At 41.9% G+C, this 19,076-nt stretch overlaps 1 protein-coding gene across 4 annotated transcripts in view; it reads right to left on the bottom strand.

Moving 5' to 3' along the window:
- Positions 1-17,691, bottom strand: part of NCOA1 (nuclear receptor coactivator 1) — a 200,655-nt gene extending 182,964 nt beyond the window's left edge. For all 4 annotated transcript variants that reach the window (XM_053924357.1, XM_053924356.1, XM_053924360.2 and 1 more), the window contains exon 1: positions 17,309-17,691. The gene's annotated coding sequence lies outside the window, so the exon portion shown is untranslated. The remainder of the gene's footprint in view (positions 1-17,308) is intronic.
- Positions 17,692-19,076: the final 1,385 nt, after the last annotated feature.

Consider the following 19,076-nt stretch of genomic DNA (forward strand, 5'->3'; position numbering starts at 1 on the left):
ACAACTGTAATTGAATAACAATAAAAAATTTAAAAAAAAATCAAAAGCCAATAGCAATGCCAACAGCTGCTAACGTCACAAAAAGACAAGACATTATATATGTCTCATAATACCATCTATAGTCACATTGCGCCCCCCACCCCTGCCAAGTTAAACCTTAATCAAGCTTCTATATCAAACTTCCAATTTTCAGGGTATACAGAGGGTAGAGAGAAACATGTTAAACTAAACCAAAATTCAGACTATAAGAAATTCTACAGGACAAACCAGGTTATTCAACAGATTAACATACAAGGGGTGAAAAAATAGAAAGAAGAAATGTACAAATTTAAAAAAGACTTAAAAGACATTTCAATCAATCTTGATGTCAAAAAACATTTTTTTTAATTCCCTGACCTCCCAAAAAAGGCAATAGCATAAGCCCCAGTACATCTGCTCGGCAGAGAAAGCACGCTAGTGACATAACCAGAGTATTCGGGGGTTTCAGGCTTCGGGACATTTCCTTTTCCCTTGAAAATCAGTAAGTTAGCATCCCGATTTTTAAAAGAAAGGCAGTGACAACACATAAAACTTTTACTCTGCCTAGGCTACACCTATGACAAAAGTCTTATTTGAAGAATAACTTTTAAAACTAAGGGTTTACAGGTTCTTAAAATGACACCCCCCCCCAAAAAAATCTACGAGATGACTGAAGCAAAGGTCAAAGGAAAAAACAGAGCAAAAAGTCAAGAAGAAGCACTTTTGTAATTAAAGCTTAAGAGAAAACCCACACTACGGACAGGATTAGCTGTCAATAGTAACCTTCCCAGAAGTAACCCATCCTATGATGAGAACTGAAGTATCTCAGTGAAAATTATAGCACCTCCCTGTCATCACTAAGCAACCAATAACTTAAGGTAAATTAAATGAAAATTAATCTGAAATTTCAACATGGGCACATGCTGTAATGGAGATTACTTTTTATTTCCATATTATTCCAAAAACAATTTGAGACAGCTTACAGAGTACATTAGAATTAAAAACAAAGAAGTAACAAGATTGGGGCAAAGAAAAAATAAAGGAGGAAATTAAGATGAAGTCAGAGGTAAAGTCACACAAACTAGATGCCACAAGATCCTACATAGTTGTAAGGGAAGAGCAACACATTCAACTCTGAGCCCCCTTGCAAAGAGAGAAACACCATAAGTTACAGGAATCACGATGACTGTGTAATACAAATGAACCAGCAGGTCAAAGGAAACACAGCTTTTCCTGGTACCGAGACCTGGAGAAAAAAAATTACTACATGGATCTAATGATGATGATGATACAAACAAAGGTAGCTTGAACTGTACACTTAAAAATGGTTAAGATGGTAAATTTTATGTGTATCTTATACAATTTTTAAAAATGGGGGGAGGGAGGTGGACAACGGCAGCTCATTTTCATTGCAGTTGTCCTGGGCCAAGCATGGTCTAAGCATTCTATAGGTTTAAATTCACAAAATTCTGCCCTGGCTGGTATAGCTCAGTGGATTGAGCGTGGACTGCGAACCAAAGGGTTGCCAGTTTGATTCCCAGTCAGGGCACATACCTGGGTTGCGGGCCAGGTCCCAAGTACTGGGCACGTGAGAAACAACCACACACTGATATTTCTCTCCCTCTCTTTCTCCTTCTCTTCCCCTCTCTCTAAAAATGAATAAATAAAATCTTTTTAAAAAATTCACAAAATTCTCCCAACAACCTTGAGGTACAAGTATCATCCCCATTGTACAGATGAGAAAACTGAGGCACCAAGAGGTTAATAACACATGACTAGGAAGGAACAGAACCAGGATTCAAGCCCAGAAAATTTGGCTCCCGAGTCCACACTCCTAACCATTACATAACCCCTCATCCATCATGGTGTCTCCCTTAGGCAAAACCATCTGACTTCAGCTAAAAGTATATTTGTCCATGAACTATTAGCTCACTTTTTTGTTCAATCTTAGTCTTGCAGATCAGCTGCTAATAGCAACAGCAATAGTTACGGCAGCTTCAACATGGCACTGAGATAAAGGAGATTAACATCTTCATAAGAATTCTACAATAAGAGGAGTACTAAATTTCACAAAGCTGTTTGTTTTAATGGCCCTCAATAAAGGCTGATTGCATTACATCAAATAACAATCCTGTAAAAGTTTCTACCCCAGTCTAAAACAATGCAATCAATATACATAGCTCTCTGGTATTCTGGCTTGATCCAAGCAAAAACTCTGATTGTTTCTAGAACAATATATTAAATATATTTATTTAAGCAATTCTCAAAAAGTATTACTTCTGATTATTATGTTTTTTAATAAGAATTGGGTAGCAAAGTGAATACATACTCGCTAGAATGAAGCTATTCTATTTTGACAATTACAGATAGACTACATACTTTCACAGTCAAGTGCAGAATGAGGTTAATGTCCTCTTATGAAAATTAAGGAACTTAACCTCTAGAGATGTCTAAGTATGCACCAACACACCTCTCCATAGAGGTGAGCCAAGAAAGTTACAGGGCCAAAATTTTCCTCTGAAAGAGGTTCTGATTCTGTACCAGTGGACAAACTTCCAATTGAATCCCAAAGTTCTATGCCATTCAGTATAGTTATAATGATTTTGACCTAGAAAATTCTCAAAACATGAGTTTCCCAACATTTATCTCAGCCATAAAATTACCTCAATTAAACAAGCATAGAGCATTCAATTAAGGCATTACCTGAGTTAACTAAATGAATTGGGCAGCTATATAAAGTTCTTAGATATAAACCAACTACCGCAAATGTCCAAACATAGCTGATATATTGGATTGAACAAAAAGTTCACTTCGTTTTTTCCCTATGATGGCTCTAGTAGTGCTTAGTTATCTTTAACTTCATTTGAAACAATTTTGTTACATTGTAATATGACAGCTGTCATATCAGCATGCATTTAACAAATCTTATCAAAATTGGTGAATTTTTGTGCAGCCATTTTAATATTGAAGATGGAAGATGATACACAACATTTTTGGCATATTGTGCTTTATTACTTCAAGAAAACTAAAAAATGCAACTGAAACACACAAAAGAAAGACTGGTGTAGTGTATGGAGAAGGTGCTATGACTGAGCAAATGTATCAAAAGTGGTCTGCAAAGTTTCTTGGCAGTACTGACATTTTGGCCAAATTCTTTGCTGGGGGGCTGTCTTATGCATTGGAAGATTTTTAGCAGCACCCCTGGCCTCTGCCCACTAGAAACCAATAGTGAGAGACAGCTGACACTCAAAATATCCAAATCAATAAAGTTATTGGTGAACATGAAAAATGTGTCTTTTATTTTATGAAAAATATAATGGACTTTTTGGCCAATCCAATACGTGTGTGTGTGTGTGTGTGTGTACACACTCACAGTGTGAGTCTTCAGTTTGGAGTAGTAAGTGTCTCACATCTTTCTGTCTGAAATAACAGGCAGCAGGGTCAGCTACCTACCGAGGCCATTCCTAGTTAGTGTCAATACACCCACATCATAATACAACTACATCATGTAAACATAACTCCTTCATATGGCTAGGAAGCAATAAAAAAGACAAGCACCACACAAGGAAAGCAAACAAATATGAACAACAGAGCCTTAAGGTGAAGAATCCAATATACAATAAACACCTGGTAAGATGATCAACTTTATCAATAGTCAGGGAACTGCAAATTACAACAAATGAATGGACCTGTCCCTCATTCAACATCTATTTTTCCATCTCAAGGAAGAGATCTGAACCTGCTTTTGGTCATAAGGCCATCCTGTAGCAATGACTGTGACCATAGGAATGGAGAATTATGACAGACCAAGCCTAGGTCACATGCCCATCCCTTGGCCAAGGGGAAGGATAAGGTGACCTGAAATGGGGAAGGGGTACTAGACAGCCTACATTAACAGCAACCATATAATTCACTACAGACTTTCGCCTTTTAACTCTACATATGTACTTCTGTTTATTTGAATTTGTTATTAGAGTACAGCCATGTGTAATATATATGGTTTATTTTTTTATCTCAAAAGGAGAAATTTGTTGGAATGTAGTCAGAAAGAAAGCCTAGGGTCTAAAAAGCTCACGGTTGATGACTTCAGGAATAAAACTGAGGGAAAACGAGCCTTGTGTGCAAATATGCATACATATCTAGGCTTCCCAGTCCTGAGCACTTGACCAATACCTTAACCACCACCCAAAAGTCCTTATCAAACCCAACATTAAAAGACAAAGGAAAAATGGAGAACAAAGATGTTAGGTAGCAGTATGTTGAGGAGAAGGAGAAAAAGACCTCCAGGGACCTAGGAAGAAATCTTTGGACAGCAACAGGTCTCCAATAGCATCTGAAAGCCCTTTATGCCCTCTGACTTTTCTCACCCCATAACCTTACCACCCAAACAGTATATGTACTGTAGAAAAGCTCAGTTTTCCTGAAGCCAATCACTTTCCACCTGTTTTGAATCTTTTCTCTAAAGATGGTAGCAAAACTATCTAAACTAAAACAATTTATAATACCTACCCCAAAGACATTAGTAAAATTTCTCCTTTAATTGTTCCAAACACTACCATTCAGCACTACAAGTTATTTTCACAAATAAATTTAGTTATAAAATTCCCACTTAGCCCTGGCTGGTGTGGCTCAGTGGATTGAGCACCGGTCTGTGAACTGAAAGGGCGCCGGTTCAATTCCTGGTCAGGGCACATGCCTGGGTTGTGGGCCAGGTCCCCTGCTGGGGGCGTGTGAGAGAGGCAACTGATCTCTCACACAGTGATGCTTCTCTCCTTCTGTCTCACGCCCTTCCCCTCTAAAAATAAATAAATAAAATCTTTTTTTAAATCCCATTTAGACGGACACACAAAAACAATTCCTCTTGATTTCAGTAATTGCAGGCAGGGCCTACTGATTCTGATAGTTATCTCTCTGAAGAAAGCCACTATGCTTCGGTGAGGCAAAGGCAATCACTGCTCACCAAATTTTCCCATTCTTGCCAGCATTTCCTAGCCCCTTAAGCAGTGTCCTGTTACTCCTCTTGGTTATGAGAGGAAGTGATATGGGTCACTGCAGGGCCAAAGGCACAGGAACCAAGGAGGCTCCATTTCCAGACAGTGCACCAATGTACTTTATTATTTTAACTATAGAACCCTTTTTTCAAGTTCCAGGGAACTATGCTATAGGTATCACTCCAAATCCTACAAATCGAATTCAAATTCCACTTCCTCCAGGACACCTACCCAGAGCGTGCTAGGCTCCGAGGCATGATCAGCAACACACGTATGAATGTATACTGTGAGTAAAGCACTGCGAAAGCTCTGTGGTACTGGCACATACCAAGCATAGTAAACGGCCTCTACCTTCTATAATTTACTATGTGGTTGGTGGGAAAGGACATGTGATAAATAAATTTCAAGTGAGTGCTAAAAATAAAAAATGCTACAGGAATTTCCACATATCTCGGTTAGAAACTAACTATACTAATTATATACGCCCACATGACATCTTTTATATTTTTCTAATTCATGTACGATTTAAAAGCAAACGAGACTTCCTATAGGGATTAATATCTCTTTAAAGGGCAGAAGCCCTAAGATATAACAACTTCATGGTACTCCATATTATCATTCAAACACAAATATTCAATAAAAATTTATTCTAGAGAAGAATGCATTGAAAAATTAAAACAGAAATGTAGTAATCTTCAAGACATCAGGAATTTGTATCTCCAGCACAGCTAAGGAGAGAGAGGAAGGAACACACGCTTTTCTGCTATCCGTGGCAGGTGGAGCTCTACTGGGGAACAGTGAGTCTCAGGCTCCCCTAGACCTGGACAGCCAGCTGCTGATGCTGTAGGACTACGTGCTCTCTGAGCAATATCTGGCTTCCAATTCAATTGCTCAAATACCCTGCAGTGGATAAAGAGAATCCCCAGATATTTTGTATGAGTATTTTAGGCACATATACAAAAATGGTCTATTTCTCTAAATTAATAATTAGCATTGTGATTTAATCAATATGACTTGCCTATATTTTAGTTCTACATGTGTAAGACATTGCAAAGGACAAAAGAAAAACATGATCTCCTTTTGCCATTCTTATACCCTAATTCGGGAAACAGGACACGTGAAAACAAAAGGCAAAACACATTATAAGGCAGTATAAAGTGTCAGATGAATAATAAGGAAAATAAATATTAAAAGTTCACAGAAGGAAGAGATTACTTTCAAATGTTACAGTCTGAACACTTAAAAAGCCAGGTGGAACCTGAGCTGTGCTTTAAAGGGCAGGTAGAATTTTAGGAGGTACAGGCTAGGATAAGGGAGAGCACTCCAGGGAAAGGAGTATATAAAGAGGTGGAAACCGAGAAGCCCAAGGAATGTTTAAGGGATAGTAAACTGACAATTTTATTTTGAACAGCTGATTGGGGAAGACTAGTGGGGAATAAGATGAGAAAAGCAGGTTGGTGCTAGACACTGGAAAGCTTTAAATGCCAGGCTATGGAACAATTTTATCTTGACAGTAATGAAGAGTCATTGAAGATTTTTATGCAAAGTTAACACCATGAAAATAAAAATTACAATGATCATCGCAAAACGAAATTTAGGACAGACTTAAAAAGGAACTCACTGGGGCCAATGAGACCACTTTGGTTATTATCCCATAAGTAGGCCTACATTAGAGCAACAACACTGAGGAATTTAAAAAAAAAAAAAAGGAATAAATCTAAGGAACTAGGAGAACTTTTTTGAAAAGTGTTTTCGCGTTTGTCAAATCAGACTCTCAGGACTCCAGAAAGTTGAGATTCAGATGCTTGAAAGAAGTGAAAAGCACAGCAACTGTGAATTCCAGCCTTCCCAGCAGGTCTCCCTGTACTTGACTTGATACTGGGCTCTTCTATGCATTCCCATCTCCATACTCACAAAAGGTCCACTCTTTTTACTGGGTTTGGGGGAAGAGAAGTGGGAAATGATATATAAAACAGCCAAGTGATGGTGGCCAGGGAGTTATGCAGCAAATAGGGCTCAAACATCTGTAAAGGCCAAAGGCATTGCAATCACATCTATTACAAAATGGAAAAACAGACTGCGAATCCAGTCATACTGCAGGCTTGAGTAATGACATCAGATATATCCATTAAACTTGGCGAGAGGGTAAGGCTGGATGAATGGAGTTATTGAGGTCCCAGGCCTTCACAACAGAGTTTCTTAACCTTTGGGGAGGTCATGGACCCTTTTGGGAATTTGGTAAAAGCCACAGACTCTCTCCCCAGGGAAATGCATAGACTCACAAAATTTTACATACAATTTCAGTGTTCACAGACTCCCTAAAACCTAAATAGAGACTTTTAGTCCATGAACTCCAAGGGTCCTTACTTAAGAACCCAGGATATAAAAATTATAACCATTTTTTATCACATACTCCAAAGTCTAAAAGATTTTTAAATAGGAAGCCATATATGTATATTAATTTATAATTTATATAAATACATGGCACACCAGGCCAATAAATTATGTACCTTGTAAAGCATACACAAAAGTAAAAATTTTAAATGACATTTGTTATAATAAAATAATTATTAAACATTTATTTTACTTACTGATAACACAGATTTGTGCTCTTCCTAATAAATATTATGAAATTATACCACTACTTTTCATGAGAGTAATGTGATTGAACATGGTTTGTTATTTCTTATGTTTTCCTTCACATTTTGTAATACAGCAACTTGAAAGTCAAGTTCTAAATTCAGTTCATTTTTATAAACTATTTTACTTAATTTTAATGGGTATCATAGCCAAAAAACAGACTTTGCACAGATGAGAAAAACCAAAGGGAAGAATTGCATCACTTGCTGCACTGAATAAAATATGATACTCAATTTTTGATCCCACTCACCATGTATGCAAAGATTTTTTGCTAAAATTCAACTAGTGCATTCCCATATTTCCTGATGACAATCAGTTGTTCTTACTAACTAATTGGATGGTATTAGCTTTTTATATTTTCAGCCAATGGACCTAAAACCACTAAAATTCCTCCTTCCGAAGGTCTTTATACAGGTTAAAAAATGTTGCCAAGCTCAAATATAAATACATATACGTATATTCTTAAAATTAACACACATCATTTTCAGCAGTTAAATACAATATAACAGATGTAGTTCTAAATACCCATTTTCAATAACTTCTTCCAAAATATCGAATTTTATTTTGTTTTGAAACATAGTTACTTTTTGAGTCATTGTTAAAAGCTTACCATCATCCCAAAGAGATAGATTAATTGTACTTATTTTTCAAAAATATCTGCTAGGTAGCACACGACTCACAGCCACTTGTCACAGAAAATGTCAGCAAATTTGGAACATTTAGGTTTTTGTGAAAGAAAAATGAGTAAGTCATCTTTAAATTGGACAATTCTTAATCCCTCTGCCTCAAAATGACCAGTTAGCTTCTGTAAAATATGACACAAAAGATCTATATGGTGACTTCCTACTGCAATATGAAGTATGTTAAGAGTCTATTATTTAAAATAATAGCCCTGGCTGGTGTGGCTCAGTGGATTGAGCAATGGACTGCAAAGCAAAAGGTTGCTGGTTCGATTCCCAGTCAACAACACATGCCTGGGTTGTGGGCCAGGTCCCCAGTAGGTGGTGTGTGCTAGAAACAACCGTGCTAGACAGGCTAGAGATGTTTCTCTCCCTCTCTTTCTCCCTCCCTTCCTCTTCTAAAAATAAATAAATAAAATATTTAAAGAAAAAATAAATTAAAAAAAAACAAAGTTACTTATAAAAAATAAAATAAAATAATAAACCCAAAAATCCAATTACCTATGTTCCTATAAACTGTAAAACATCACAACAGACTGACTGAAAGTAAAGAAACTTCCTAACAGACCTCAAACTCCCCAGATCGTTTTATGTAAACCCTACTGTAGAGACCACCGCTCCAAATGCGCCAGGGCTCCCCACGGTCAAAGCTCTCCGTCTATCGGTGCCTTCCAACTTATTTCCCTGGCATGCTATCAAAGTTTACAGGAGTTATCTTTAAAGGGACTCTAGTTATACTGTGTCCTTCTCTGAATTACTACCAGTTTGGCAAAACACATAACTGCAGCACCTTCCGTGACAGCAACTGTCTTCAATGCTGTTCCCTCAGTGCAATGCTGGCTGCTGAGTCAGTCAAATAACAGGGCCAGAACAAAGTCCAAGACTCCTCATGACATATCCTGCCTTAAATCCCTTTGTAATATGGCAAGGCATAAATGAATCAGTAAATAAATCATGAACTATACTGACAGCCAGGGGCTTGCAACTCGCATGACCAATCTCACTTATACAGTGAAACATAATTATACAAGGACACAACATTTTTTACACTTAAAAAACAAGTCCACTGTATCCTCTTAAGAATGCCAAAGGGTTATAATACATCATTTAAAAAAAAAAACAGCCCTGGCGGGGTAGCTCAGTTGATTGGAACGTCATCCTGATACACCAAGGTTGTGGGTTTGATTCCCAGTCAGGGCACGTGCAGGAATCAACCAATGTATGCATGAATGGGTGGAACAACAAATCTCAATCTCTGTCTCTCAAAATCAATAAATAAAATATTTTTTAAAAAATAGATACTGCCAGTGAAAAAGACTTTGTACTAACGTCTATTTTTTAAAAAAGTCTGTTCTCAAATATACAAAAAATGAATTAATAAGTTTCCAGTGTGATAAATCTTGCATATGGAATCATTTTAAAAACTATGAAAACATAAAATTGGGGGTATAAAAACAGTCTAAAAAGAGAGCTACATAAATCTGGAAAACTGACATTTCTCCTTTTCATCTGGATCTACATACTCTGCTGTGCCCTGCGCCACCTCCCTCCATGACAACCCTGCAACGTCTGCCCACGGCATCTAGACCACCTGGTTCCCTGCCCTCCCCCACTTCAGCAGGTACCGCACTCCTCCTTCCATCTTCACTATTGAATATTCCTGAATAGCTTGCTCTCCTCACCCTCCTTCACATAGAAACCATGCCCTGCCTTCCATGTTCTTGTCCACCACCAGGCCTTCCACAAAAGTTGCCCTGATCTCTCTCAAAGAAAAATAATTACTTCCTTTCCTGAATCCTCTATTAGGACATAATCCCCTTAAGAACAGGATCTATATCTTACCACTTAACTTCCCTATCTTTTAACAACACAGCACCTTGAACAAAGTAAGTACTCATATAACTATGTCTTGAATGAATGATTGAGTGATTACTTACAAATTCACTTACAGACTTCCTATAACATCTGGAATGGAGAGGGCAGTATGAAAGACTTTGCAGAACAAGTAACTTTTCCCTTGTTTCCTCCAAACTCACCAAAGTCAAGTCAAGAGTACACTTACAGGTGCCTTCAAAAAGCAAGGACATTTCATCCTTCACCTATTTGGTCAAATATGGTGTGTTATCTTTATATACACACACATACATTCACAGCAGAATAGCTTGTTAATCAAATCTATGCTGCGTAATAAAAGCATGTAAATATTTTAACCATATAGGCACACCAAAAATGTAAGATGTAATATATTAAAGCTCTCAGAATAAGATCAACCATTCAATGTACAAGTAGAAACACAGAGAATGACCAAGCAAGTTATTCCAAGTGGAAAAAAAAAATACCCTAAGCTTTAGCTATTTACTAACAAAACTTGAAAGGCAGTATTTTATTGCTAAGAACCCAAAACCAACCCTTCAAAGATAAGCTTACCTACACAGAAGCACCAAAGAATCGACATTACTAAAGTACAAAAGTGAGATAAGAAACAGCACAAAAATCTTAAAGTGACACCTTCATTAAGTACCTGGTATGTATGGTGCCTGGGTCATCAGAAAGCAATGAGACTGCAGGCGTCCCCACAGCACATCTACAGAACAGAGAGTCCCGAAAGGACAGAAGCTACAATGTGCCAAGCGTAGCCAACATGCTCAGAGAGAAGCCAACCTAAAGGTATGCTTGTGATTTCAGGTGAGAAGACCTGGCCTCAGTTGTCATCCTAAAAACTGTGCACTCTTACACCAGTCACTCAACCTCCCTGAGCCTCGTTTCCTTGTTTATAAAATGTAACGTGCAGAGCAAGCACAGAACCTGAGTACAGCGTGTCTCGAGACAGCACTAATAAGTATTTGCTGACTCTGAATGAGGGCCATACAAGAAAAGCAGACATTTCTCTCCAGGTGCTTTTGTAGTTTTTGAGGTAGCAGTTATAATTAATTCCTTATTACAATATTTGACAGTTAGTTTTTGGCCAAAAAATAAAAATACTCCTTTCCTCCTAGTTTATATATTACTCAAAAGCTTACTAGAATTCTTAAAATTTAAAATCTCTTTGCAACACCTTTCAAATACAAGAAGTAACTCTTGTAAAGAAGACGGAAGCCAAATAGCTGGGTTCTTGCCCAAGTAATGCCACTGCGTGTGTGACCCATAACAGTTACTATACATGCCTGGCTTTAGTCTTCTCATCCACACTCTCAAGGTTGTCCTAAATTACCACCACAGCCCCTTTACTCTAAATGTTGTGGTTCATACCACTTAAGAATGCCTTAATCTAATTAATCAAACCAATACGACATACACTAAAATGAGAGGCACATTTAAAAAAAGAAGAAAAATATATAGAATAAACCAAGTAATTAATGCTAAGAGGGTGATAAAAATCAAACCTTCTAGTGAACACACCAGCTTTGACTCTGTTTTTGAAGGTCAAGAGATAAAGGAAATACAATTTAAATAAAGAAAATGAAACACGGGAAATCAAAGAGTTAAGATATCTATGGGTGATTATAATACAGCCTTCACTTGCACAGCACCTTGCAGTTTCCAAAGCATTTCTGCCTATGCAACCTGCAGCAAATTTTCTGGAATAAGAAACACAACAACAGTTTAAATGATTTACATTTAATAAATCTGTCCACAGAGTCTCCGCTAAAAACAAGAGCATCAAAAGACATTTTAGAAAGGAATTTTTTTCAGCATTTCTATGTAGGATGAATTAGAGAGGCAAATTAATGCAGGCAAACAGCTATAAACCAAAAAATTATAAATTTTAGCACAAGAAGAAATGTAATATCAGACTAATAGGCTCGTTTAATGATAAACTCGGGCCCACAGACTTGACGTGACATTCATTCCTGCATGTGCAAAATGGCACGAGGGCCAGATTGCAGAGCCAGAAATCAGAGGAAATCCAAGAAACTGCAAATGAAAGAATCAGAGAATTTGATTCTTTCAGGGTTTAGGGTATGGAAATGTAAGAAAGCATTATTAAAGTCCTACTATGTCTGAATCACTATGCTAGACACATCTTATTATTTAATATAATAAGTTAAAGATCACCACAATATGAGTGAGGGTCGGGACATTATTCCAAATTTAAGTATGAAAACCTGGGCTTTACTATGGTTAAATAACTAGCCCAAGGTTGTATCTACTAAGTATCTGGAAGATTAATACGCTATCCCCTGTCTGAAGTCAAACCTCCATTTCTAAAACAAGCTTCAAAATTGCTTCAAAATTACAAGTTAGGAGAGCAAAAATGAAGTATCACTCAGGAAACACTGAACAATCCAGTGTTTTTTAAATTCTGGTCCTGTTAATAGGTACATTTCACCTCCATGCTTGCACCTACGGTTAGCAATACGGTCAGTCCCCAATGGTCAAGTTAAAGATTTCTTAATAAAGCCCAACCTCCCCACCCTCCACCATGAAATAAATCCATAGGGAGTGATTAGATAAACATATTAACAGTACATGTAGCCCTGGCCAGGCGACTCAGTTGGTTGGAGTGTTGTCCCATGCACCAAAAAGGGTTGTGAGTGTTATACCCGCTCAGGGCACGTACCTAGGTTGCAAGTTTGATCCCTGGTTGGGCACGTATGGGAGGCAACCAATGGATGTTTCTTTCTCTTGCTCTCTCTCTTTCTAAAATCAATAAGCATATCCTCAGGTGAGGATTTAATAAAGGTTTTAATTTAAAAAATAGTATATCTAAGAATGAGGGTCACTAAGCTGATTAATTTCAAGTGTCCACAACCCCTTGAGCGTCTACAGCTTTTGTTTTGGCACAAGCTATTTATCTTTGAAATAGAAAACTACACTAAGCTTTTCTAAAAGCCTGTCACTTCAAGAAGCCTCAAAAATACTGTATTGCAGATGGGGGTACGGGGGAGGAAGCATGGATACAACAGCCCACTCTACTTGCACTTCTAGAATTGGACTTAGATGTTGGTGTCAGTGTTTTGTAATAATTTCTTTTATTTAATCATGTATCCATCCAGCAGAAATAAAAAGTAATCATTCTATATTCTATATTAATCAAATACTGTGCACTCACAAAACAATGTCCAGAAGCAACCAAGAATGGTACCCAGTTGCCACTAAGCATTTTTATGACCCCTTATGATGACAGAAAGGCACCATAAGGTAGTCTAACTAAAATATAAAGAAAAGGGAAGACTTGAAATAACTAGATCTCATCTCCATGACAAGAAAAAAGGTCAGAAACCACAAGGACCATCCTCAGTGACCAAAGGGCTAAGCTACTGGTAACCTGGAAGAGAAGCAATAAAGAAGTCCCTCCCTAGAGTCCACCAGGGGTGTCAAACCTGCGGCCCAGCATAGCTATAAATGCAGCCAAGACAAAATCGTAAATTTACTTAAAACCTTTTATTTTGCTCATCAGTTTTCATTCATGTTTGTGTACTTAATGTGTGGCCCAAGACAACTTTTCTTCTTTCAAGTGTGGCCCAGAGACGCCAAAAGGTTGGACACCCGTTAATCTTTCCAAATAAGTAGGAAAGTTGTACAGGCAGGGAGAGACTTGTATCGTTCTGCAGACCATACTGGATAGGGTGCTGCTTCATTCGGCTCCTGAAACATGTGTATTTCACCCAATCCCACACTCCCCCCAGTGCCTGATACTTACAGGGAATGTAAAAAGGAGCCCACCACGTTTCTGGACTTCTGCCATGAAAGCACTGGCTGGCCCTCTGAGAATTCCTGATCATCTTATGTAGAAGGCAAAAGTCACTGCCAAGACAATACTGAGCATCCTGAGCATCTCCCACATCCCCTGACTGAGGGGGTTCCACTCGGGTGTGTACTTTTAGTGACTTCCTGTTCCTGCCCTAAAATGAAGGCTATGGTAGGCCGTGTAGTTTAAAGCCAACCTACTCCGTAAGATATGCTGTATATTCGAACAATGTGGCCCCCTTGGAGAATGAGGCAAAAAAGACAAACTAAAGTAAGGAACAAAAGTAATAATCTCTTTAGCGAAGGTATGGAAAATTGAGGACAACAGAGAAGGAAGGGCTAAAATATTCTTTAAAAATCAATTACACATCATATTCTGATATATAGGACAATAGAGAAAAGATTTTCAAAGAATGCCCAACCCTGATTGGTGTGGCTCAGCTGGCTGGGTGTCGTCCCCCAAAGAAACCCCAGAGGCTGCTGGTTGGATTCCAGGTCAGGGCACTTGCCTGGGTTGCAGGTTTGATCCCCAGTCAGGGCATGTGCAAGAGGCAACCGATCTATGTTTCTCACATGGATGTTTCTCTCCTTCCCTCTCCCTCTCCCTCTCTCTCCCGCCCGTCCTCTCTCTCTAAAAATAAATAAATGAAATGTTAAAAAAAAAAGACTGTCCAATATCCTCTCTCCCCCACTCCACCTTTCAGCACCTCCACACCACCCTCACCACTTACTCAATATTTAGCCCTGGTGAAGACCAATCACTGGATTAACAGGATCAAGAGTACATGCAGGGAACATTCCATCCTGGGAACATCTTTAAATTATTTAGGCTTGTTTACCACCCTTCCCTATAGAGGAAAAGTATGAAATTTTGCCATTGCTTTCACAAGATATACCAGTCAGCACCATAGCAACCCAATCATCTGCCCACCAAAAGATGAACACATACACAGAAAACAGGAAATTCAACACAATTTAAAGTTTGACCCTAGATTCCCTTAGCAGTTAAATGTCTTAAGTAGTAGCAGTATCTTTGTATCACACCCACTTCATGCTACCCTCACAGCTTCCTGGCATAAGCAAAGTCTTAGGATTATACAAACTGCTGCTTCTCTTTCCAGCCCAGATTTCTAGAAATGAAACCCTGGGATTGAGGGAGAAAGAAAAACAAATGTTGGCAGAAAGAGGGAGAAAAATGCATTGTCTATATAATCCCAGTTTAAGTGGAACAATCACCATTAGTTCCATCAGGCACTTTTTTTCAATAAAACCACTTACGCCAAAATGCAGATCTAAAATACGCCCTTGGCTTAAAGCACACAAAAAGTAATTTATTAGATACAATCCTACCGATTTTCTCAGAAAGAAATGAGGAAGAGATTAACTATATAGTATGCAAAATTCAAGTTTTGCACCTTCAAAATCAAACTTCATTGTGAGTTAAATAAATGTAATAAAATAGCAGTGCAAAATGTCCGTAAAAATCAAGCCAAACACCTGTTCTTATTAAGCAGCACCCCTGCGTATTCTCTCCAAACCACATATTCCCTATTCAGGCCCCTCTTTTGGTCCACAGTTCCCAAAGCATAAAGTCTAAATAACAAGTGAAAAGACAACATTTCAGAGACGAGTTCATAAAACCAAATTAGACCTTTCCACAAAGTACAGGGGATAAAATAGATACACTTCCAACTGTATTTCGTTTATAACTAACAGTTCAAGGAAGTCCATTTATTAAGCTGAATCACACCCCACTGCTACCTTTAACCCAAAACTATTCCTAGTTGAGGAGCCAAAAGACCCAAGCAAATACTTTCTTTTCACATTATGCTCAACATGAAGAAATCTGACCCCCTTCCTACTACATCACAGTTTCTGTGAAATAAACTGAGAGGCCCCTTTGGCCAACTTTTTTTTTTTTTTGAGACTAACCTCCAACCAATTCCAGAAGAGAAGACAACACCTCAAACAAATTTAACCCTTGAAGTCCAACCTTACAACAGCCCAGTATAATCTAGGCTTCCCCCAGCAGTGTTTTACACAGACACTTGATGTCTTAATCGCTGAAGTGTAAGCCTCAGCCCTTACAAAGCATCGCCACAGAGATTACTCTGGGCATCCACAGAGGGTGGAGGGGCTGCAATTCATTCAAGAGCCCTTCATCCACCATCATCATCCACGGCTTTAAAAAATTCACTGTCTTAAAAGAAAAAATGTCACCTCCACAAGGACACCTGCCTCTTCAAGGCCTGTACAATGAAGCAGTGCCAAGCATGAGAGGCTAAAAAATCCTTCTGCCTAAAGTTTTCCTCCCCACCAAACTCTGCAGCCACAGCACCGTGGACGTCCTTGTCACACACACAGGCTTTATTGTCAAACCCTCCGTCTCCCTCTAAGATCGTCAGCCCAGACAGCGTCTAGCCCATGGGAACGACTGCTTTAAAATAAATAAATAAATAAAACAAGAGGGGGAAAACACATAGTTGGATAGCAAGGGCTAGGGACCCTGGTGCCCGGTTTCTCCATTTCTCTTCCAAGAGTTCTGTCGCTGACCATTAACTACCGCACCTCCCAATCGTCCAATCAACACATTTGCTCTCCTTTCCTAGGTCCTTTCCGCAGAATCCTGGGAAGGGGACCAAACCCTAGCCCTAACAGGAAAATCTCACTTGTCCATCCCATCTCTGCCTCCGACACCCCTCGTCGGGAGAATGAAACGGCCACTGAGCCGGGGTAAACTAGAAGCGCCGTCGAAGGCTGCGCTTACAGAAAGGCTCCTCGTGGTCATCCCCATTTCGCAGTCCCGGCAAGCGAGACTCCGAGAGGTTAACCCGCCGGCCAAGGTCACCGCGCTCGCCGGGGCCGAGGGGCGCCCGCGCCGACTTCCGGCTCCCCCTCTCGGCGGCGGGGAGCGCCGGCGGGCTCGGGGCGCCGCTCCCCACGCCCGGCCGGCTGCCGCGAGCCTCGCGCGCCCTCCGCGGATGCTCGCCCTGTCCGCGCTAACTAGGGCAACTGCGAAAGGGGGCAGAGAAGTCGCTGCTGCAGCAATTTCCCTCCGCGGGCGCAGCCCCCAGCTGGTGCCCGTGACAGCTGCGACCTCCGCCCCCTCCAGCCGCGCGAGGCCGAGGGAGAACTCGGGGAAAGTGGGAGGGGGAGCAGAACGGAGAGAAAGGAGAGCGGGGGGTGGAGGGGCGCCAGCTGCTCCCCGCCCCCTAGGGCCTCGGCGGCCGCGCGGCTCATGACAGCTGCACCCACCGGGAGGCTAGGCGCCCGCCGCCCGCCACTCACCTGCCGTCGCCGCTTCTGGGCCGCGCTGACGGGCGCCGCGCTCGCCCGCGACCGTGGCGGCAGCGCCGCGGCCTCCGCCGCTCCACGGGCCGGGAGCCCGCCGCCGCCGCCGCGGCTCTCTGGCCCCCTCCTCCGGAGCAGGGGTCCCCCCGCAGGGGGATGCAGAACGAACCAGGCACAGGCTCCGCTCGAGGGAGCAGCAGGGAACAGAGCTGCCGAGGCGCTCAAGGCCGCGGTCCAGCCGTCGGAGGGGAGGGCTGAGCTAATCGCGTCAGACTCCTGCTCGCCTGATCTAAAGAACAGGCATTTCAGCCGCTCTCCGCGGCCGCCATGTTCTCCTCCTCCTCCGCCGCCGCCGCCGCCGCTGCCGCCGCCGCCACCGCCCCCCGCTCGCGGCCCCGCCCCCTCCGCGCCCCGCCCCGCCCCGCCCGCTCCCCGCCGCCCCGCCCCGCCCCGCCCGCCGCGCTGCCCCGGCTCTCTCTGCCCGGTCCGGCCCCGGCGACCCGGTGCCCGCAAGCTCCGACGGCGCGCGTGGGTCGGCGCGCTCCCAACTGGCCGGGCGACAGAGCGAGGAGTCGCCCCGCGCCCTCTGCCGGCCGCAGGCCCCGGAGAGCTGCCGGCGCTGCCGCCCCCGCCCGCGTCCTAACGAAGTGTGGGAAAGGAGGCCCTCACTCTTGCCCTCCCCTCGGGGCGTTCCTCCGACTGCTGCCGGGAAGCGGCCTGGAACCCCGGGATGCGTGCGGCTAGGCCGCCGGGCCTGCCGCCTGCCGCTGCTCTTATCTTTCCGAGAAGGTTACGGAGCGGCGAGAGGCCGGGGAGGAGGCGGTCCTGGGCCCGGCCCTCCACTCGTTTGTTGCCTCACTTTGAGCGAGCCACGTCCCGCGGGCCTCGTTTTTTATTCTGTAAAATTGGGAGGTGGTTGTCGAGATCATTTCACAGGCTGTTAGACAAGGGGAAAGAAAGATCATCTGCCCCCTTCGTTTTCCAGATGAAAAGATCTGACTGACACGTCTAGCTCTGCAATTCTGTGAATTGCCCTAAATGTCTAACATTGACAGAGTTTTCCCTCAACGGGGTCCACACCTTGCTTCCTGTCTACGGGGTTTTTTTTGGTTTTTTTTTTAATTCTGCAATGGAAGAGCTACTTCTTCCAAAAGTTGAGTGTGCCTTGTCAGCACAGGAATCAAACAGCTGCTGCACAGGCTTTCTGAGCCATGATGGCTTTATCTGGAAAGCATCCCCCATTCCAAAGGCTTGTCCCGAGGGTGACTGAGTCACTGGCCGCGCGGCGCTTCGTGAAGTGGACATCTGTGCTTTCCCGCACCCGCAGTCCCCGTCGGCCGCCGTCCCCTACTCAGTCCTGTCCTGTGGCTACGGACCCCCAGCCCTTTCCGCGGTTTTCTCTTGCGGCGTTTTCTGCCCTAAAGCAACCTCTGTAAATCCTAAACCCTTCTTCAGTCCACCTTCTAACTGAAATCTGACTCTGCCTCGAAGGCAGACACCAACCTCCCTGGCCCCTCTGCGAGGCGGTGGGCAGGTTCTTCCCGGGGCAGGTACTCCCCTCCTGCCACCATTCGCGGCCATACCCCGATCAGCGTCCTCTTTCTGCCCTTCGCATTGCACAACCTCTAGCCCACACCCCACCTTCATTCACATATTCATTCATTTATGCAGTCATTCTGTTAAAAAAAACAAAAACAAACAAACAAAAAACACCTTGTTACTGGGACCCTAGGTGCATTTCATTAGTGCTTGCCCTCACCTGGTT

The sequence above is a fragment of the Desmodus rotundus genome, chromosome 5, assembly GCF_022682495.2.
Source record: "Desmodus rotundus isolate HL8 chromosome 5, HLdesRot8A.1, whole genome shotgun sequence".
NCBI classification, from domain to species: domain Eukaryota; kingdom Metazoa; phylum Chordata; class Mammalia; order Chiroptera; family Phyllostomidae; genus Desmodus; species Desmodus rotundus.